This window comes from Mesoplodon bidens, assembly GCF_964165515.1.
Source record: "Mesoplodon bidens genome assembly, chromosome: 6".
NCBI classification, from domain to species: Eukaryota; Metazoa; Chordata; class Mammalia; order Artiodactyla; family Ziphiidae; genus Mesoplodon; species Mesoplodon bidens.
Window position 1 is genome coordinate 94255445 of NC_138162.1, and position 22196 is coordinate 94277640.

Sequence of the window (22196 nt, forward strand, 5' to 3'; positions counted from 1 at the left end):
CACTTTGGAATTCAAGTTCTACCTCAGGTGTATCCTGAATGCTAGTCTCCACCTTGAGTGAATCACTGAAGGATCATTTCTCAGCACATAGTCAGTGTTTTTAAAATTTTCATATGATTTTATCCCAGTGAATAATATTGATGAGGGATTTTGAAACTATTAAATTCCGCCAAAGGACTTAATTTTGTAATGATACCAAACCTTGGAAAATAAAGGAAGTAGAGATTGGTGAATCCTTGACAAATGATTAGAGTTATAACTGATTGTTTCATAAGGAAAGATAGGGAATGGATCATTTAGGAACCTGAATGAATACTTGGAATCTCATCTATTTCTGTTAAAACTACAGGTTTAGGAACCTGAATGAATACTTGGAATCTCATCTATTTCTGTTAAAACTACAGGTTAGTTGAGCTCAAAAATTGTAGGTATAAAAATTGTGTTTTTTGGTAATAAAATTTGTTTTAACCCTTCTCTCAATTATGCATTTAAATGTTGACCAATTCACAAGTAACTGTTTACAGTCAATGGATTGGCAAGTGGCTTTGGGATCATTCATTTTATAGTCTGGGATTTCCAGTGTTATCTTTATTTTCCCATTTATACTCTATTTCATACATTTTATTAGCAGCAGTAGTAGAAATAGTAGTAGTAGTATCATTATTATTTAGTTAGAGTAGAATTGTCTCTATAACTTCTTACGGTCAGACATATACTAAGCAACACACATTTTGAAAGCACTGGTGTTGGAGTAAATTCGATGTTGATGAGACTAGTCACTGCCCTTAAAGGAGCTTGTCTTCTAGTTGGAAAGATGTGACATATACAATAATCTGAGGCATTAAGTAAATACATGGGTCTGAGGGCAGAAGATCCTGAAGGAAGCAAGCTGCAAAGAACTCATTTTGAATCCTGGCATTAATATTGGCAGATCTCCTCACACCTTTTTAGGACAGTTATAGACAAAGCAAGTAGGACTGGAGAATACACTACAATGGCCAAAATAAGATTTAATGTCATTTCAGCCTAGGGGATTCTTTCTAGGCTTTGAGTATATGATAATTTAAATGCCCCCTAAATAGTAAATTTACTTTAATGCTGACAATGTAGAAAAGATATTTTGCTGCAAAAGTATACACAGTAGTAACAAGTGGATTTTGGAAGAAACTAATATTTTGTCTTATACTGATACTACACTATTGCCCTAGACCTAGCAGCAGCCTTTACTCTTTGTTGTTTTCTTCTAAGACTAAAGAGCCTCTTTATTTTTTTCCACCAACAGATCTCAGAGCAATCTGAGTGCACTGGCCAGTTGGGACACAATTATCATTAGAATTCTTGGCTAGAGAAGAAAGCTCCTAATTTAAGAATGGCTTTTTGCCTTCTGAGAGTTCAGAAGAGCAAATTGCAAGCCATCTACATTTATAAAACATGTTTTAGTATGGAACATTTCAAACATCTACAGGAGTAAAAAGAAAGAAGTAGAAACTTTCCTCAATTGTTCTCATCAAATGTCCATTTCAGGCCAATAGATTTTCTCTGTCCCCTCTCTTACTACTACCACCATCATCCCCAGCAAGTTTAAAGCAAATCCCAGGTTTCTTTTTCTCAGTGAAAACGTCAGTATACATATTTCTAAAATGCAAGAACTGCCCTTTTTAAGCTCAACTATGTCATTATCACACATCCGCAAATAATAATAATTCCTTAATATCAACAAATAGCCAGTCAGTTCATGTTTCCTTGATTGTCCTATAAATGTATTTTTATTTTAATAACCATTATTTATTTGATTGCTGATCCAAACACAATTTCTTTTAAAGTATAGGTTTAAAAGAACTCAATTTGCTCATTTTTCTTGCAAGTATTTGTCATTGAATTCAAAGCATTCATCCAGTAGGGTTCCCAACTGTCTGGATTATGCTGATTGCATCCCCTTTATGCTTATATATTTATCATGCTCCTTTGGCCCATGTATTTACTGTCAGTTGGTAGATAGATCTAGAGCACTGACATAATTCAGGTGTGATTTTTTGTCAAGTTTACTTCATAGATAATATTGATGAATTCCAAAAGGAACTATAAAGTGTCTGTCTTACTGTGACATTGCGGCCATTAATGATCAATGTCTAGATCCATTAATTTCTTAAGGGTACCAAATGGTGATATTCTACTAATTAGATTATTATTCATTTACTAGCTAGAAGATGATTTCATCAACTACTTGGTTGCCCTGAGTTACAGTTTAATTAGGAAAGGAAGAATAAATGTTTCTTTTATTTTATTTACCAGTTTTACAAAAAAAGAAAAAACAGGAGAGAGAAAGGTTGACTCCAAAGTAGCTTCCGAAGATGACTAATGAGGTATTTTCTTTCTTTGTTGTTGTTTTCAGTGAGGTTATTATAAATATCGATGCGGAGATTGTCCCCTCTTAGGTTCACGGATCCTGTTCAAGTTGGCTCCTGAGTCCTTTCCACACAACCACAGTAGTCTTTGAAGTCTTCCCAGCTCTCTTGTATGACAAGGTGTAACAGGAACATCTTGTTCGTTTCTTATGCTGGATTTGAAATCAGCTATTTCTCCAAGGAGGCATTATCCACTGTGTTTATTCAAACTTGTGTTCCTTCTAGTTTAACCTTCTCTCGGGACATGATTTTTTTTAAACAAATTACTTACTGAATTTTTTCACCTTTTCAAATCTTGCTATTCTCCAATCACTTCATTTCTGAATTTTTCTAATTTCTTTTATGTTTTTCTTAAAACCAGTTTCTATTCCTTTTAAAATTTCTTTTACTTTTTCCGCAATATCAGGCAATAAATTTCATTTGTTCTGTGGACGTGTCTTTCTGTCACGTTTTCAGGATTTGCTGGAACTTTCTTTTCACCCTTCTTTTTTTTTCTCACTGATTTTCTACAGGATGTGAGTGGAATACTCTTCTGTCACTCATTTTTAAGTGAAATAAGTTTCCACTTTAGGAGGGAATCATAGATCAGAATATAATTTCTAGCTTCAGAACTCCAGGGCTCACTATCTTCTATTATTTTCACAACATAATTTTAAAAAATGACCTTAAAATTTCTAAAATCTTCCTCCTTGGCCCTCCTCTGCCCATTTACCCAGGGCTCCTCTTTCTTGTCCTTGTTGAGTATGGGGATTTGTTCTGGAATGGTGCTTTGGTTTGATAGGTGTCAAGGTTTCACAGACCCCAGAACACTTGGCATCCTCAGAACATTTCAAAGTTCTTGCACTCAGCTGCAAAGTGGAGCCTGCAACGTTCACTCCCGGTTTCTGCCGCTGTTCTCAGTGAGTTTTTCAATCTCAGTGAGTTCGTGAACCATAGTAACCTTTGGCTCTCCTGAAAGAGAGAGAGAGTCCTTCCCTCGTCTTCCTCCCACACACCTTGGGATACACATATGTAGGTCTTTTTCCTGTTGTTGATTTGTTCCTACCTGGCTGTATGTTGCAGTTAATGTGGACACCTTGTTGTAGATGTTGTCTGTGGGTTTTTGATCTTGCTATCCTAGATGCTTTTCTTTCTTCTTTGTGGGGGTGGGGGCTTGTGTATTTAGGGGAGGGGTGGCATATTCAGGGATAAAAATCTTCTCTGTAGCCACCATCATTTCCCCAGAATCCTCTGCCATTAATATTTAAAACAAAATCATAGGAATCATTATCCGGATCCTTAGGATAATCATTACATTGTATCTGTCTTTTTTCCAGGCTTCAAGCTGCCTGTGGCTCCCCACGTTAGTATACTGACATGACTGGGCAATGCCTAATTTGACAGGTTCTTTCTGTACTACCTTCCTCCTAATCATGACAGTCTTGTATGCTATACGTAGTCTTCTTTACTGATAGGGAATTTAGAAAATACAGGAAGCCATGGGTTTAATAGCTGAAAGTGGAATTAATATATTATTTTTCTCAGGTAAAATATCATAAGACTCCTTAGGCCAAAGTTGTAAAATGAAATCGCAAATTTCCTGGAATCACTTTGCAAACGTGAATGCCCACATAAAGTACACTAGGACTTGAATCCAAGGAATAACACATTTTTAGAGCCTCCAGATTTATAAACTTAGTACAATTCTGCATTACTTCTTAAGGCAACTGAAGAAAATAATTTTGTGATCAAATAAATATTGATTTTATTAACATAGTTATTTTAAAAGTTTATAAAGCTTTTAAAAAATGTTAAGGCTCTATCTGCCTCATCAGTTGTTATTTCTTTCCTAGAATCTTGGATAAAGGAACAGTCGTTTGAGGGGAAACATGGTATAAAATGGGAAGAGAATCTAACAGTGAAGATAGTTATATCTCTTCCTGTGTGATGAACTACTCCTATGCTTGGTGGTTTAAAACAGCAGGCACTTTATCTCCTCACAATTTGTGAATCAGCAGAATGGGCTGGGATCCCCTGGGTGGATCTATCTTGCTTTCACCTGAGGTGACTACTGAGGCTGCCATCATCTGGTTGCTGGACTGGGGCTGGTTGCTTTCACATGTCTGGCCATTGGTGCTGGCTGTGGCCTGGACCTATTCTCCACTAGGTTAGCCAGGCTTCCTAACATGTCAGGTTTCCATGAGGACAAGCCCTAAAGCACGAGTACTCTCCAAGCTTCAGCTCTTGATATGCCATTGGGCCAAAGCAAGTCATGTGACCAAACCCAGGTCAAGGTGGAACAAAACTACACAGGGTGAGAAACCGGGGGGGAGGGGCATTTGCACTGGGGGTCAGTAGTCTAACAAACTGCTGCAATAACTATATAAAGAAAAGCACCCCGGAGGACAACTGGTAAAAAATAAATGTGTGCGGGGTGGGGTGGGGGTTTGGCATGGGGGGGCAAAGGGAGTAAACAGGGGCTACCAAAATCTGAAGATTCTGGAATTTTTGGAAAATCCACTGGGATTAAAGGAGTTAGACAACCATGTTCTGACACCAGAAGAAAGGTCCCAGTTGAGCATCAGGGAAGTCTAGCGCTCTTCTTCCATCGCACCAATTTCCACATTTCTTTGACTCAGCATATTTGTAGAATGAATCATGACTTTCTATAAACTTTTAGTTCAGTTTTTCAAAGAAATAGTGACCTCGCTTCTATCTGCTGTGCCACAAAAATGCCGTAGAAAAAAATTCCTTCTGTTAAATTGCTCACTAGGTGAAATTGTATGTGTAACCTAGTAACAAAGAGGTATTAAGAATCGCCACAGCCAAGCCGGCCCTCCGCACCACGCACCCTATAGCAGCCAGTGGGTGAGCCGGGAGTCGAGGAGGTCACCGTGGGAAGGAGGGGCGCGGGCAACGTGTCAGCCTCCTTCCGTCTCCGTGGAGCCATCTCCGGCCTCTGGTACAGGGAGTCGTCTGCAGCAGCCGTCGGCGGCCAGCCTTGCAGCGCTGTGTTCTAGGTCAGTAGCTTCCAAGACTCCAGTTGGATTCACTGGAGTAGGCAACGTGGGGAATCCAATGGCAAAAGAGCTCTTGAAACATGGCTAGCCACTCACTATTGCTGATGTGTTCCCTGATGCATGCAAAGAGCTTCTAGATGCAAGTGAACCCGGTAGTGTCTTCTGCAGCGGATGTAGCCGAAAAAGGTGACAGAATTATTACAGTGCATCAATGCGCTAGAAGCTTATACTCTAGCAAATGGAATTCAAAAAAAAGTGAAGAAAGACTATTAATAGATTCCAGTACTGTTGATCCTATGGTTTTGAGAGAATTGGCCAAAGAAGTTGAGACAATGGGAGCAGTTTTCTCGGATGCCCCTGTTTCTGGTGGTGTGGGAACGGCTCGGTCTGGCAACCTCACATTTAGGATGGGAGGGGTTGAGCTGCTGTGGTGCATGGGCTCCCATGTGGTGCATCGTGGAGCTGTTGGGACTGGCCAGGCTTCGCAGATCTGCAAACACTTGCTGTTAGCTGTTAGTAGGATTGGAACTGCTGGAGCTATGAATCTGGGACTCAGGTTAGGGCTTGACCCAAAACTCTTGGCTAAAATCCTAAATACGAGCTTAGGACGATGTTGGTCAAGTGACACTTACAATCCTGCACCTGGGGTGATGGATGGAGTTCACCTGGCTGGTTACTATCAGGGCGGATTTGGAGCAACACTCATGGCTAAGGATCTGGGATTAGCATGAGGCTCTGCTACCAGCACGAAGAGCCCAATCCTTCTGGGCAGTCAAGCCCATCAGATCTGCAGGGATGTCGTGCGTGAAGGGCTACTCTAAAAAAGACTTCTCATTCGCGGTCCAGTTTTTGCAAGAGGAGGAGACATTCTGAGTTTGCCCTCTGGCTGTGAACACTGAACCATTGAAAGCAAACTGTGTCTTGGAGCCCCTTATGGCTCACTCCACAGGAAAATGGGCTTAATCAAAGGTCAACTGTCTGCTTTTGAGTGTCTAGGTCAGGGGTCCCCAACCCCTTGGCCTCGGATGGGTACCAGTCCGCAGCCTCTTAGGAACTGGGCTGCACAGCAGGAGGTGAGTCGCAAGCAAGCCAGCTATAAGCTTCATCTGCCGCTCCCTATGGCTCACATTACCGCCTGAACCCCACACACCCCGCCCCACCTCCCCGGAAAAATTTGCTTCCAGGAGACCGGTCCCTAGTTCCAAAAAGGTTAGGGACCTCTGGTCTAGGTCACAGTAGATCCTGGGATTTTTCACCCATTTTAAACTGCTTATTCTTTTTATCTATTTAACAAACATATCATCTGTAATTTTTTTTTTCTGCAAGCCACTGATGGTAACTGCTAGCTAGCTAGCTGATTGGCCTTTTTCAAAAGTTTGATTCCTGAGCATCTTCAGCTAAAACGCTGCCTACTTCACTCAGGATATTATTTACTCCACTTTACAAATAAAACTAAAATTGTTTTCAACAGGATAAAATCTATCCTCGAGGAAAGAAAAGAAATTGGTGTGAGAAAAGGTATTAGAGAAAGGGGAAGTATAGTGAATTACTACCTGTGTGCCTCAGAAAATGTGTCCTGTTATCCCAGTGGTGGTATTCTTGCATTGAGATTACTGGTTTATTTTCTAGGAGTTGTTAAAGCAAGAGAACTCCTTGCTGCATGTTATGTAATTTGGACTCTGTTACAATTATCTTGGTGTGCCCATCTTGTAACAACTTCCCATACTCAGCAAACTGTTTTTTTCATATTTTTGCTTCCTTGTACATTTTTACTGCGTATTTTTTACTTCAAAAGAATGACATCTTTAGAACTGTTTCAGAGCCAGCGATGATATGTGCTTTAGATAATTATTACACTATGCTAAATATAACCATATTATTTTGAATTCAAATAAATTTCTATGCTGATAAAAAAAGAGAGGCACATTTCATCAATGTTTAAATAGTATCCTTCCTCCTCTAAAACTTAAAATAGGATTCAGTCTGAGTCCTAAAGGGTTATTTTCTTCAACAACAAGAGCTGACTTAGGCCATTTCTTGGCAGTGGAATCTGAGCATAGAGGTCTCTGACTGCCCTTTGATTCTCACTCACAGTATCCTGGGTGAATGTAATGGATGGGCGTGCCCTTATGACTTAGCCCACTGCTACTGCTCCTGATGAGGGTTAATGGTGTGGGCCACTTTAAATCTTGCCCAGCAAAGTGCTGACATCTGGGGTTTCCTATCAAGTTTACCAGATATTCCACAGTAATTTCATAATTTACACGACATAAAAACACTGATCTTGAGCTTAGGAAAGCATTTCATTTAAACAGATACAGAACACTACTCTACAAAATGGTTTAAAATTTGTGAGCAATTACATTAAATAAACTCTAATATAAATTAATCTAATACAAGTAAACTAATAGTTGCAAAGCTACTGGTCGCTTCAGAAGCGGTGGCTACGGATAACTTCAAAGTTGTTTCCTCAATGCATTAAGAGGCAAAACTATTTGCTGTCAACTTCTTCTTGGGGAAGCTTTTTCCCTTAGTTTGATGCTGATTCGCGTTATGAATGTATAGGAACCATTACTGGTTCTTCCTTTCCATATTCAGTGCACCATTATACTTCTATCCTCTTAAGATCTGGATATCTGTTACTGCTACTGTTGGCTGGAGCCTGGCAGGAGGAAAGCTATCAAGAAAAAAGGTCAACAGGTGTTAAAGAGTTTTAGCATACTACTGAGACTTTTTATCTACCATAATCATAAGAAATAATAATTAAAATTACAGGGCCTCCCTGGTGGCGCAGTGGTTGAGAGTCCGCCTGCCGATGCAGGGGATACGGGTTCGTGCCCCGGTCTGGGAGGATCCCATATGCCGCGGAGCGGCTGGGCCCGTGAGCCATGGCCGCTGGGCCTGCGCGTCCGGAGCCTGTGCTCCGCAACGGGAGAGGCCACAACAGTGAGAGGCCCGCATACCGCAAAAAGAAAAAAAAAAAAAAAAAAAAAAAAAAAATTACAGCCTGGTCAGTGAGACCTTGAGTAAATTGTGGAAGCATCCATGTTTCATACAGTTTCAGGGGATGGATATTTCCTGTTATTAACTCTATATCCTCTTCAACTGGAACAGAGAGACCTTTCTCTGTTGAAGCAGTTTTGTCTTTTTCCTGGGCATTTTTAGTTTTCTCTTATGAGAGACTTGTAAAGCTTACATATACAAACTTACACATACACGTATAAAGCAAAGAAGGGATAGAGTAGTCTTGAGAGGACACTGTTTTGTAGCAGGCACACAAGACAGAGATAATACTCCCTGATTGCATTTGCCTGCCTAGCCCCATCTCCTTTGTGGAAAGCATCAGCATTCTGACTGGTCTCTGCACCCCACTAGCTGGACGGAACACTGCATTGGCATTCTTAGGGAGCACTGATGGTCGCTCCGGAAACTGTGGTTAGAGCTTGTGCAGCCAAAGTGCACAGGAAAGAAACAAATATACTTCATATAACATGCTTACTCTGTTTTGCTTAATTAGCACTTATTCCCTGTAAAAGGCTGATTTCTGCTTTGACAGGGAGTAATCGAACTCTGTATTCACCCAAACCATAAAATTAAAGTTAACATACCTCAGCTTTTCATCCTACTGGAAGAAATGTATGAAATCTAAAGTTATTTTTTAATTGCTGCTGTTTAGAATGCCTGAGGCCCATTTGATGAACTTGTTAAAGAGCACTGTTAATGAGGGTATTTTTCGTTTCTTTCTTTTCCGACCACAGCGTGAATTCTCAGCCCAAAGTGTGCCCTGTTACCCACAATAGAGACGGGGAAAAGTGAGAGTCTGTCACCACAAAGCATGAGACAACTACAAATACTTCTCTCCCAGAGTTAACATTGATGACAGTCTTTGTGGAAAAGGACTTCCTCTTTTTGCAGGAATACAGTAGAAATGCAAGTCGTATTCTCCATAATTTCACTACTGGAAAAATAATTTCATAGTACATATATATATATATGTATATGTATATACATATATATACATATATATACATATATATATATATATATATATTTTTTTTTTTTGCGGTACGCGTGCCTGTCACTGCTGTAGCACTTCCCGTTGCAGAGCACAGGCTCTGCACGCGCAGGCTCAGCGGCCCTGGCTCACGGGCCCAGCCGCTCCGTGGCATGTGGGATCTTCCTGGACCGGGGCACGAACCCGTGTCCCCTGCATCGGCAGGCAGACTCTCAACCACTGCGCCACCAGGGAAGCCCCATAGTCCATATTTTTTATTGGTCTTCTTAAAAACATATACAGTGTTTACAGTAAGGAGTAAAAGAGAAGATTTTCAATGTGATATTTCAAGGAGCATTTTGTAAAGACGGGATCCAGTCCCAACTTTGGAAAATTAACACACACCTATGAGATCAGAGAGTCACCTGCAAAAAATTTTATTATGTTTTTCTTTCATACTAGTTTCCTAAAGGTGCATTGTTACTTCTTGGTAATGTAATAGAAATGACTATATGGTGGCCATTTGAGGAAGAAGTAGCTCTTACATAAGTGTCTAGTGACCTTATCTCTTTTGATACGATACCTCTTGGTTTCAGAGGCTTGCACAGATTTCCTCTAAATGAATAAACTTAGTAAGATTTTCCTAACTATCAATTAATCTAAAAGTAGATTTAGAAATCTACTTCTGAAGCAGTTTTGTTAAGTAATTATTGGTCAGTTCTCTTTCTGATTGGTACTTTTTTCTGCAAAACAAATCCCTGTACTTAGAACAATTAATATCAGCATCCCTGGCTCCTTGATTATTACACAGTGATGTTTCTTGAGAAGAAAGCTTACCCTTTTGGGGGGGAAACTTCAGTCCATGAAGTAAAACTTCATTAAAAGTAGATCTGCTTCTAATGCCAGTGTGATGCAGATCAGTATCCCCTTTCTTTTGACTTTCCAGGCTGTGTGAAGAGAATGGTATGGTTTGGTTTAGGAAGGGTTGTAGCTTAAGAGGATTGCATTATGTTTCTGTGTCACTTTGGGGGGTTTTATTTCAATATTATATCCTGTTCTGTAAAAACACCATAGTCATTCTCTTACTTATTATTAAATAATTAAACGCTGCCCTTTGTTTACTTTCCCCTTCTGATCAGAAGACTCCTCTCCACTCTAGGCCTTGATCTGAGTTCCAATTCATCAGCTTGTAGTAGCTACACTTCTGGTTTCTGAAGTCAGACAGATATGGGTCCCATTTCTGTCTTCATCAGTTATAATTTATTCTCTGATATATGCATACCAGAGCTGGCAGTGACAAACATTTTGCTTCTCCTTATTTTCCCAGGGTTCTGTGCATTTTAATAGAGGGTCACAATATTTTAAGTAGAGCTGGGATGGGGTGGAAAGAAAGAGCAGGAAAACATGCTTTTAGGAAGGTCTGAAATACAAATCACATGGAGTTAACTGCTTGAGAGAAAACCACCCCTACCTGAGTATTGTCAATAAAGTAGCACAGGGAGGCAAACGAATGAATTGTTCACTAAAAATATTTTTCTTTAGAAGAATAAAATTCACAAGAAAGCCTCATTGCAAATAAAATATATTTGTTTTCCTAAAGGAAGATATTTGAAAAGTCGTAGTAAATACCTGCTTTGACCTTCTGTGTCCCTAGTGTTCTATCTCCACTAAGTTTTATGCACACTACATAGAGGAGGAGCCTGAGTCTCAAAGACCATAAGTAAGAGATGGATTCCAGAGCCTTTGCAAGGTCCATTATGCCCCATGACTTCCTATTGCTTGTGCTGTTCATCCAGATAGGTGCTTAGGATACCAGAATGAATACATCTCTTTCGAGAGGTTTTTAACAGACGTTAGATACTAAACAAGTACAACACCTAACAAATAAAACAGAATGCTTTATTTAAAGCAGAAACAGAATAAATGCTCACCTAGTATCGTTTAAATCCCCTTTAAATTATTTTTTGAATCAACATGTTTATATTTGAGGGTATTTTCTTATTTTTTCCTAGTTCCTTTTACTTGCACCTCCTTTCTTTTTCTCTTTTCCCAACTGAAATGTTTATGGTTTCAAAAGTAATTACTTCTTGAAGAAAGTTTTCGTGTATACTAAGTGCTACCTAATGGAAGCCATAAGCATAGAGTCTGCCAGCATTTAGAGTGGTATAATACACAGCCAGGTTGAATCAAGTGGGAGAGAAGGTTAATCGTTCTTTTACACTGGCAGTGTTGCCGGAGGTGGATTAATATGCTTTTTGAATCTCTTACGTGCTGCAAGTCTCCTTGATCACAATCACTATGTTAATGGTTGAGGTTTTGAATTAGAGGTGTCTCCTGGGCTCAGCTGGGCCAAGTCCCTTCATCTCTCTGGCCATATTAGGTGATAGTTTTCTCATTTCAATACACGACCTATGTTAGAGGGAGTGTTGACTATACCAGGCTTTTAACGTGGGCACCCAGAAAGTGGAAGAATCTCTCTATTGGTGATTAATCATAACTCTTTTCACTGTGAATACAGTCCTTCCCTTAGGTAAGGCAGGAACACCATGAAAAATAGAAAGTTCTCGGGTGTCTGTGGAAGCTGGAGTGCTCTCGACCTGTCAGCTCACTGGCAGAGCAGGCTTCGTCCGGACACTAGAGAACAAAATGTGAAATTGGCACCAGCCAGCCTCTCCATTGCACAGGATATCCCTATTTAAATTTGACAACCAGGATATTTTACAATTTGAAATGCTTGTCATCTGGTTTTCTTTAGTTTTTTCTTTGGGTTGAAAAGACTGAGAAGCTTGTTAAAAAATCTGGAATTCTGATGGTGAGGCTTAACCAGATCTATTGAGTCATCAATCAGCAAACATTGACCAACGCTTACCATTCCCCCAGTTACTATACTAAGGACCCAGACATGTCTCAGATAGTGGCCTTGCTCATTCACTGTATTTACAGTACTTTTTTCTAAATGTAACCAGAGCTCAGGTAAGGACAAGACATTGATTTGAGTCTGAAGTAAACAAAGCTGACTGGTCTGATCCCTTCAGTTTCCAGAATTATTTTGTTTCAGGTAGTAATTTTCCCAGACGAATAGAACAAAGTTCTATCGTCTATTTATTTAATATTTTATCACAATAGTCCTTGCCCCTTTGACCTCTAGTGAGGAAACTTGCATAAGAAACTGAAATATGCTTAGGTTCTATGGGTAAGTGCAGATAATGATATGAATGAAATTGAAAATGAAAGCCAAAGGTAGAAAAGGCAGTTCTGAATAGATTAAGTAAGACAGAGGTATTTGAAAAATCAAGTAGAAAAGATACCATAAGGAATGGAGAGCTTCTGGAAGTTTTCTAATAGGTGAGGGGTTGGTACATCTTTTTTTGTTTTTTTTTCTTAATAACATGTCTGGCAGTTGTATGCCAGAGAAAGTTATAAGGGGGTTGACTATATGCATGCAGTCCAGTGAGAACACTGTTCCTGTAGGCCACTGACCGTGTTCTGAGTGTACATTCTATAGTACTAGAAATTAAGTTAGGAAACAAAGGGTGATCTGCTGTCATTTTAAATGAAATTTCACAAATGATTAGAGCTAAAAGGTGTCTTTTTTCACTCAGCCAACACGTTGAGCACGTACTATGGAGCAAGCACTGTGCTTATGGGTAAGAGATAAAAGAAAAAATAAAGGCCAGAGGAACTCAAAGAGAGTGTGAGAGATGCATGAACAACTCATTACAATCGAATAGAGATAGGCTATTAAATAAATCATAAAAATATAAATTTGTAAAATAGAACTCGGAGTCAGTAACCCTTCTAGGGGATATTAAAGAGAATGCCAACAATGAGGGGGTCTTGGAATTAGGTTTTGAATGTCAGTAGGTATGTTCCACGTGGAGAGAAGGTCAGGGGCATACCAGGCAGAAGGAACATCCTGGACTTGAGAACCAACACAGTATATTTCAGTGATTGTAAAGGAGATTTTTGTTTGACTAGAGCGTAGGGTATAAGTTGCCAAATGGTAGAAAATAGAGTATAAAAGTTAGGCTGGAATGAAAGTATAAAGTGTCATAATTCTTATGATGAAAGATAGGTGTTTTCTACAAAATGGGTTACTTATAAATATTTTAAAAATAGAGACCCCGAGAGAGGAGCGCGCCCGAGGAGCAGCCCCCGGACTGGAGCCTCGGGAGCCCGGGGCCGGTGAGCGAGTGCCCACGGGGTAGGTGTTGCGTCTGCAGGCCTGCAGGCGGTTGTGGAGCCTGCGGCCCTTGGAGAGCAGGGCTTGGGAGAGCGGGGCTTGGAGAGCGGGGCTTGGCCCGCCCCGGGGCTTGGCTTTGCCCGCCCCAGGGCCCGCAGTAGAGCCACCGGGAGGGTTTAACCGCTTCCCGGAGGTGGAGGGGCCGGGCTGGAGGACAGGGCTGGCTGCTCCGGATGGGGCTCCCCTGGGACTTGTGAGCTCCGGGTGTCCTGGGGGAGCAGGGTCCACAGGCTCGGCCGGGACGTGCCGCGTCCTCCCCTCCGTCCAACCCCGATCCACCTCCTCCCCCTCCTGTCGCCGTCTCGGCATCTCGCGCGTGTGTCTCAAGGCGCGTCAGCACCTTGGCTGTCTAATGTAAGCGTCCGCCGCCCCCCTGGGTTGTGCCCTGTGGAGTCGCCCAGTGTAATCGGTGCAGGATGAGTCTGCAGGGCTGCTGTCCTGCTGCCTCGGGTGAGGAAGGAAGCAATGGGGCCTGAGGAGGGAGATGACTTGTCCTAGATCCTCACCGGGTGTGCACGTGGGGTCGCTCACAGGACTCCAGACTCCTAGGGCAGGTGTTCTGTCCACTTAAAGTCAGTTTTAATAAAAGATGTTTTTGAGCGTCGCACGTAAGTTTGTAAAGTTTGTACAAATCATTGCAAGACTGAAAGGCACCTGAGTGTGTCCCTTTATTCTGGGTATCCTGTGGATGTTCTGATCTAAGTTGTTAACAGACTTGGAAGAGATAAACTATAAGCGTTTTTAAATTTCATATTTAATGACGGAGGTTTATTTTAATAGGATTCAATGTACACTCGCTACAGAAAAATAAAGTATCCCCTCAGGTACTACAGTCACGTGGGAGTTACAGACCTGAGGGTGGTTGCTCCCTCCTTATTCTCACAGGCCCTTCTGAAGGTGAAAGGACGGGTCTCCCACAGGTGTCTCCTGTGGAGCGCGGGGCGGGTGCTCGTGCATCCCGAGCCGCTTCAGTCGTAGCTTCACTGCCTGCGTTTTCCTTCTCCAGGTCCGCCTCCACTGTCACAGTCCTGCACGTTGTTCCAAGAGCAGCGGAAAATGAATCAGCCTCTGGTGAGTTTTGCTGTTTTCGTATTTATCTGCTGCTGTTCCTTTGTGATAACACCTTGGGAGGCGAATAGTTCAAAAGTTAAAATGGGAAAGTAGGAGTAGGTAAAAGATGTGGTTAGACAAAGCGTAGAGGAGCAGGTCAGCACCAAGTGTTTCTGGCAAGTCCTACGTGTAGATCCCACGATCCTCTTAGAGCCACAGTACAAGCCTCGTGTTCTTGACATTGGTGGCAAAACACCATCCCTTGCTCGACTTACATGGTCCTGCCGAAGCACTTTTGTTCTCGGGCGTTAAAAGGTTTCCCTGAGGATCCCGCTGTAGGCCGTGAGCCTTCCTGAGCGACAGCCCCTAACGTGTTGACATTGGTGCCTTCCTTGTGCTTCCTGTAAGCCGAGAGCGTGCTGTCCAGGGAGCACTCAGTGCATATAACTTGTCGGTTCAGTAGAACACCGTTGTCACATAGGTACATTGTTTTCAGTGCTCAGTCGAGGGATGCAATGAGGATCATCTGGAAGAACAGCCTTGTCACCCTTCCAGTAAATTTCGCTCTTTGTCTCTTACAATCTCAGAGGTTCGCGTTACACACCATGCAGTGAGGTCTCTGGCAAAGATTCCTTGTTTCCCAGCTGAATTGTATCGTGCAGCCTGCGGTCTTGGTTCTGCCCCTCCACGGAACCTGATCCGGTTGAGGTGACCTGGCATCCAGCATACAAAGCAGTGGAGATTTGCCAGTCGTCACCTCAGACCACTGTCGCCTTGCCATCTGCAGAGTCTGCTCTGTGGGTTTCTGTGACAGATCTCTCCTTGCTGTCTTCCTGACTGATTCTTTCCTCCGCCCTCTGTGTGTGTTGTCGTTTCACCCTTGGTCCATGACTCTCCACCCCGTCTGATCTCACCCTCTGGCGCTTTTCACCTCCAACTCTGTCAGTTCTCCCACCTGGACCAGACAGATGCCTCTGTCCAGCCACTTGCCAGCATCTCTATGGAGTTTGTCCAAAGGGCACCTCGGATGACTAGATCCAGTAGATCCAGAAATGATTATTTACAGCCCCCCTGCCCCTTGCCTTGAGCTGTTGTCCCTGGCGGCTCATCGTTGCATCATCCAGCCTGTCACCTACCCAGAAAAATGAGTTCCTTCTAAAGTCCTTCTCCATCCTCTGTTACCACGTTGTAGTGTGAGGCTTGTTAATGTCGTCTTCTAAATGGTTTTTATTCGTTCTCCTTCATCCCATACTTGTTACCATTAAAACAGCTTATCTGTTCATTCCTGTAGTTACAGAAACTTTTTTTCTGTGCCGCTACCTCTTTCCTCCAGCAGCTCAAGTGTATTCTCCACGCTGAGTATTTCTCCTAAAATATTAATCACAGCGTTTTGTCTGCATGTGGGAAGCACTTTAGAGGTTCCCTGGGTGACTGGACAAACGAGGTTGCCGTTCCGCGGAGCCATTAACCATCGAGCCCAGCACTGGGGGGAGGTCGTACCTCGCCAATGATGCGTTTGGATGGATCTGTGAGGTGAAATCCTGATCGGAGAGGCTTAGGAGAGAGGAGTGGGAGAACTGGGTTTGTTCTGGTCCCAACTTTTTCAAGACATTTTGCTGTGACGGGGAAAATAGAAACTGGACAGTAGCTGGGGTAGGAGCTGAGGTCCGGGGAGGATGTTGTGTTGTGTTGTGTTGTGTTGTGATGGGAGAAATAACAGTGGGAATTGATCCAGTAGATGCGTGTGGGGGAGGGGAGAGCTGCTGGCCAGCGTCCTGGAGTGGGGAGGGGATGGCAGAGCTGGGTTGCAGGTGGGGAAGCCCTCCGATGGCTTCTCTGTTCTCAGGGAAGCAGCTCCTCAGCTGAGGGTGAGGGTGAGGTTGGGGGTTTGAGGGGAGAGCAGAGCTCTGGGGCCCAGCTCCATCGTGACCATCAGCACACACAGTCCAGCCAGCTGGGAAGACTGTACTTGCCTTCCCTGCCTGAAAAGCCATCTCCTTTCATAAATGTGGGAGTAATTACTCTTTGGGGAGCCTATGTAATTACATGGGTGCTTCTCAGCTCAAAGCGAATTGAGTGCCAGTTCTGGCCACGGACATTTTCTGCTCTGCTGATGGAAGGATCCCCAGAGGAAGTGCCCTGCTTGCCTGGCTCTTGGCCTCGAGGACCCTTCACACCATCTAGTGTTCTGTCTTTTATCTTTGACATAAACATCAAATGTCTTCAGGTTGTGCATGTGATCTTAAGAAGCAATTCCCTGCTTCCAGGAGCTTCTGTTCTCCTCGGGAAAGGCACTTCACAGACGTAATTACAGGAGAGGACGGGAATCCTGCCCGTCGATACGTAGGGAAATCCAGAGTGCTGACAAAGCAGAGCCTGCTTTTATTTATTTATTTATTTATTTATTCATTTATTTTTTTTATTTGTTTACTATTTAACTTATTCAGTTTTGGCTGTGTTGGGTCTCTGTTGCTGCGCGCGGGCTTTGTTCTCTAGTTGCAGCGAGCGGGCGCTACTCTTCGTGGCGGTGAGCGGGCTTCTCATTGCGGTGGCTTCTCTTATTGCGGAGCATGGCTTCTAGGCATGCGGGCTTCAGTAGTTGCGGGTCCCGGGCTCAGTAGTTGTGGCGCGCGGGCTCTAGAGCGCAGGCTCAGTAGTTGTGGCGCACGAGCTTAGTTGCTCTGCAGCACGTGGGATGTTCCCGGACCAGGGTTCCAACCCGTGTGCCCACCATTGGCAGGCGGATTCTTAACCAGTGTGCCACCAGGGAAGTCCGAGAGCCTGGTTTTAAATGCATTGTCAGAGCACGTGGCTCAGTGACTCGGGGAAGGGGGACGGCCCTGAAGTGACCAGGACTTGGGTAGCTGCAGAGGTTGGCGAGGCTCTCAGAGCAGCGTGAGGTGGACTGGATGAGGCTCCTGAGGTGCTGGTAAGGACCTCCCTCCTTAGGATGTGGGCCTCCCGTCAGGAAGAGCGGGACGTGAAGGCAGGCAGACCCTGAGGTTGACTGAAGAGCCTCCCCTCTGTGCTGGTTTTGGTTTCTTCCTGTGCAGAAACTGAAACCTTGTAATTGGGACAGTGAGTCATCTGATCAAAAGATGTCATGTGTAGAGACTGTGGACGGCATGAAACGTGGGGTGGGGTGCGGTGGGTCAAGTCAGGGGGACTCTGGGCTCCAGCGCGATGCCCGACAGGAAGGGGCGAGGCCGCGGCGTGTTCCCGCTCATCCTAGGCCCCGGTAAGCAGTATGGACGTTCCCTTGGGGTTTTCTGACTCGTGAATGAGGTTGAGAGTATTTTCACGTGCTTAGAAGCTGTTTCTTCTTTTTAATTGGTAGACAGTGTTTAGAGCAGTTTTAGGGTTCCAGGAGAGTCGAGCAGACAGCAGTTCCCTACGCCCGTCCCTCTGGGTTCCCTCCCTCGGTAACATGTCTCGCCTGTGTGGCGCGTCATCTCAGTGATGGATCCGCACTGACACCTAATTCTCCCCTGGAGTCTGTAGTTTATATTAAGGCTCACTCTCTGTGTCCTACTGTTCAGGTTTGGACAGGCGTGATGACCTGCAGCCACCACTGCAGTGCCACCCAGGACCATTTCACTGCCCGAAACATCCCTGGGGGCCACCTGTTCACCCGCCGAGTGCCCCCAAGCCCCCGACAGCTGCTGGTCTTGTTACTGTCTGTGTATTTTTGCCCTTTCCAGAATGTCACGTAGTTGGGAGTCCTTCATTCTGTAGTCTTTTCAGACTGGTGTCTTTCTGTTTTTATATGAAGGGCCTGTTCATGTCCACTGCCTGTCTTACTGCCCCAATACTTTCTTGTTTTTGTTTTTCTTTTTGTTTTTGTTTTCTGCTGTACGCGGGCCTCTCACTGTTGTGGCCTCTCCCGCCGCGGAGCACAGGCTCCAGACGTGCAGGCTCAGCAGCCATGGCTCAAGGGCCCAGCCGATCCACGGCATGTGGGATCCTCCTGGACCAGAGCACAAACCCGTCTCCCCTGCATCCTTTGGCACTGGAAGGCTTCCAGAAGCCTCCCCCTTCCATTGCAACTGAGGAAGCAGGTCCTCAGCTGACGGTGAGGGTGAGGTTAGGGGTTTGAGAATAGGCAGTTGGAAGAACTCCTCAGTCTGGAAGACACGATGTGGGAGGGAATCTGAGTAGCTCATGTAACGTGTGTATAGATTATTCACTAAATCTTGAGTTAGCTCTTAAGATTGAGAAGAAGCAGCATTAGGGAATAATAAAGCAAGCTGTCCTCCACATCCTAAGACACGGTACCAACTGAGACTATAAATCTGCAGGTCCAGATTCATTCACAGATGGTAAGCTGATGGGAAGCTGTTACCAGAGTTAGGGGGGTAGGAAGCAAATTCCCAACTTCAGATGCTGTAGAGGGTAACGACCTGCCTCTCTCATGCAGGGGGAGATAGAATTCTCAGCTCAATGGCTCAGGACTCTGGTCCATTATCATGGCTGTTCTAATCTGTTTCTGAAGTGTTCTTTTCTACAGCATTTAAAAAAGTGACTGTATTATCCTGAACATTTTTATCAAGTAACAAATCAGCTGATATAAATGCATAAAGTTGGCTGAAAGCAGGCCAGGATTTCAAAGCCCCTTCGGCATGTCTAGGTTGGGCACACGTCATGGAGCCTAAGAGTTTATTTAGATGGGGAGTCTTAAAAAGCCGCAACTAAAAGTGACCATAAAATCATCAAACTTTAAAGTTGGAAAAAGGCTCATTCTTTTTCAAATGTAAAAAAGCATTAACTGAGTCATTAAATGAGCTTTTAAAAAAGCCTCCTGGCAAGAGAGTGACAGATATAGAACTTTAAACCCATGCCTCTGAGGCCAATGCTCTTTCTATCATAAAATGTTTCTCCCTAACATTTGTTGAATCAAAACACACACACACACACACACACACACAGACACACACACACACACACACACACACACACTGTTAAGACCCAGGGTTCACTCTTCAACTTGCTTTCAACCATATGGAAACTTTATGGATTGAGTCTTTCAGATATTATTTCAGAGCAGATAAGCCAAATGCTATTTCTCTCACCTGGCTCGAAGCACTGTTTAGTCTTCTCCAACTGGGTATAATTATTCACTAGGGATCTCACCTATTGTTCAACACTCAAACTTGTGATGGCTATGCTGTGGACTCCATTGTCTTGAGAGGAAAGCTTACACACCAAAACATTTGGGTGGGTGAAAGGAACACAGGAGAGGGGACTAGAGGAAAGTTATCAGTGAATATGTAGTGAGTTGTTGCTTTTCTACCTTGATTATGCCTGACTGGCTATTTTTATTAACATGAGCTTGCGCTACATGCTTGATGCATGACACACGCAGACTCCCTTAACTTAGAACATAATTGTGGCACATGTATCTCCAGCTACAAATATAGATACCAAAGAGCCTAAGGAGCTCTGAGAGTCATATACCTTCATTTATTTTTTGAGTTTTTCTTTTTGTGTGAGAATTGAATAGAAATAAAAGCTAAAAAATATCCCTTATTCACCTGGCAATTTCTTTTCATCTTCCTTTTCTCAGGTAACATCTCCTCTAGGAATCCTCCCATACCCAGGAAAAGATAGTTTCTCCTGCTCTTTACAATCACAACCCCCTGGGCAACCCTTTCTCATACCTTTTATAACAGAGTGTTGAATTGTGGATTTACTTGTCTGAATCTTCTTTAACCTGTGAGAAAATTGAGTGCAGGGGCTGAATCTTCCAACAGTGTATCTTCCAGTGCCAAGCACAAAAGAGTCAACTAACATGTAGCTTTAAAAAAAAGTATCTTGTACATATTGTAAGTGTTCAGTACATTTGTACATCAAATACATGAAATAATCAATGCTAAGAAATACAATAGGAAAAAAATAATGTTAAGGAGGATTTATAAATGAGTAGAAAGGGGATTTTAGGGAAGAAATCATGATTTAAGATTATTAGGTTTTTTAACCTGGTATAGGTTGAGGATTGCTACAGAAGAAAAGGCAGTTCAGTACTTTGAAAATGTGTGAAGTCTATATTCATTAGTTCATCAGCTAAAATAAGGTGGTATGCCCATAGCTGCTCATCTTTCAATTTTTTTCATAAATTTCAACTTGTTGAAAATATTTTTGAAACTAATTTTCTTTACCTTTTAAATTCTCTTGGAATTAAACATGGTGATTTACCACTAAGACCTTCAAGATGTATTAATTTATTTAGGCCACCGTAATAAATTTCAGAGAGAGTCTTTGTACAGAGATGCATTTTAAAAAACACAGTTAATCACCCAAAAGTAATTTATAAAGGAATTCAAATTTTAACCATTACTCATTAAAAAAAAGGAGAAAGGAATTAAATTCATAAAAAGTTGAACATTCTTAAATCTTCATACCCTACTCAATTTTCTTGTACTTCAGTGCTGCAGAATCTCTAATGCAGAAATCCTCAATTATATCCAGCACTTTCTGGCTTTTCCCTTTTCTTTACAAACCCTCCATTCTTTTCTTTTTCTTTTTTTTAAACATCTTTATTGGAGTATAATTGCTTTACAATGGTGTGTTAGTTTCTGCTGTATAACAAAGTGAATCAGCTATATGTATACATATATCCCCATATCCCCTCCCTCTTGCGTCTCCCTCCCACCCTCCCTATTCCACGCCTCTAGGTAGTCACAAAGCACTGAGCTGATCTCCCTGTGCTATGCGGCTGCTTCCCACTAGCTCTCTATTTGACATTTGATAGTGTATATATGTCCATGCCACACTCTCACTTCACCCAGCTTACCCTTCTCCCTCCCTGTGTCCTCAAGTCCATTCTCTACGTCTGTGTCTTTATTTCTGTCCTGCTCCTAGGTTCTTCAGAACCTTTTTTTTTTTTTAGATTCCATATATATGTGTTAGCATACGGTATTTGTTTTTCTCTTTCTGACTTACTTCACTCTGTATGACAGACTCTAGGTCCATCCACCTCACTACAAATAACTCAATTTCATTTCTTTTTATGGCTGAGTAATATTCCATTGTATATATGTGCCACATCTTCTTTATCCATTTCATCTGTTGATGGACATTTAGGTTGCTTCCATGTCCTGGCTATTGTAAATACACCTGCAATGAACATTGTGGTCCGTGATTCTTTTTGAATTATGGCTTTCTCAGTGTATATGTCCAGTAGTGGGATTGCTGGGTCGTATGGTAGTTCTCTTTTTTAGTTTTTTAAGGAACCTCCATACTGTTCTCCATAGTGGCTATACCAATTTACAGTCCCACCAACAGTGTAGGAGGTTCCCTTTTCTCCACACCCTCTCCAGCATTTATTGTCTGTAGATTTTTTGATGATGGCCATTCTGACCAGTGTGAGGTGATACCTCACTGTGGTTTTGATTTGCATTTCTCTAATGATTAGTGATGCTGAACATCCTTTCATGTGTTTGTTGGCAATCTGTATGTCTTCTTTGGAGAAACGTCTATTTAGGTCTTCTGCCCATTTTTGGATTGGG

At 42.7% G+C, this 22196-nt stretch overlaps 1 long non-coding RNA gene across 5 annotated transcripts in view; it reads left to right on the forward strand.

Annotated features, from left to right (window-relative positions):
- Positions 1–22196, forward strand: part of LOC308619363 — a 178488-nt gene that overhangs the window by 25285 nt on the left and 131007 nt on the right. For all 5 annotated transcript variants that reach the window (XR_014016157.1, XR_014016158.1, XR_014016159.1 and 2 more), the window contains exon 2: positions 14648–14712. This is a non-coding gene — a long non-coding RNA (uncharacterized lncRNA). The remainder of the gene's footprint in view (positions 1–14647; positions 14713–22196) is intronic.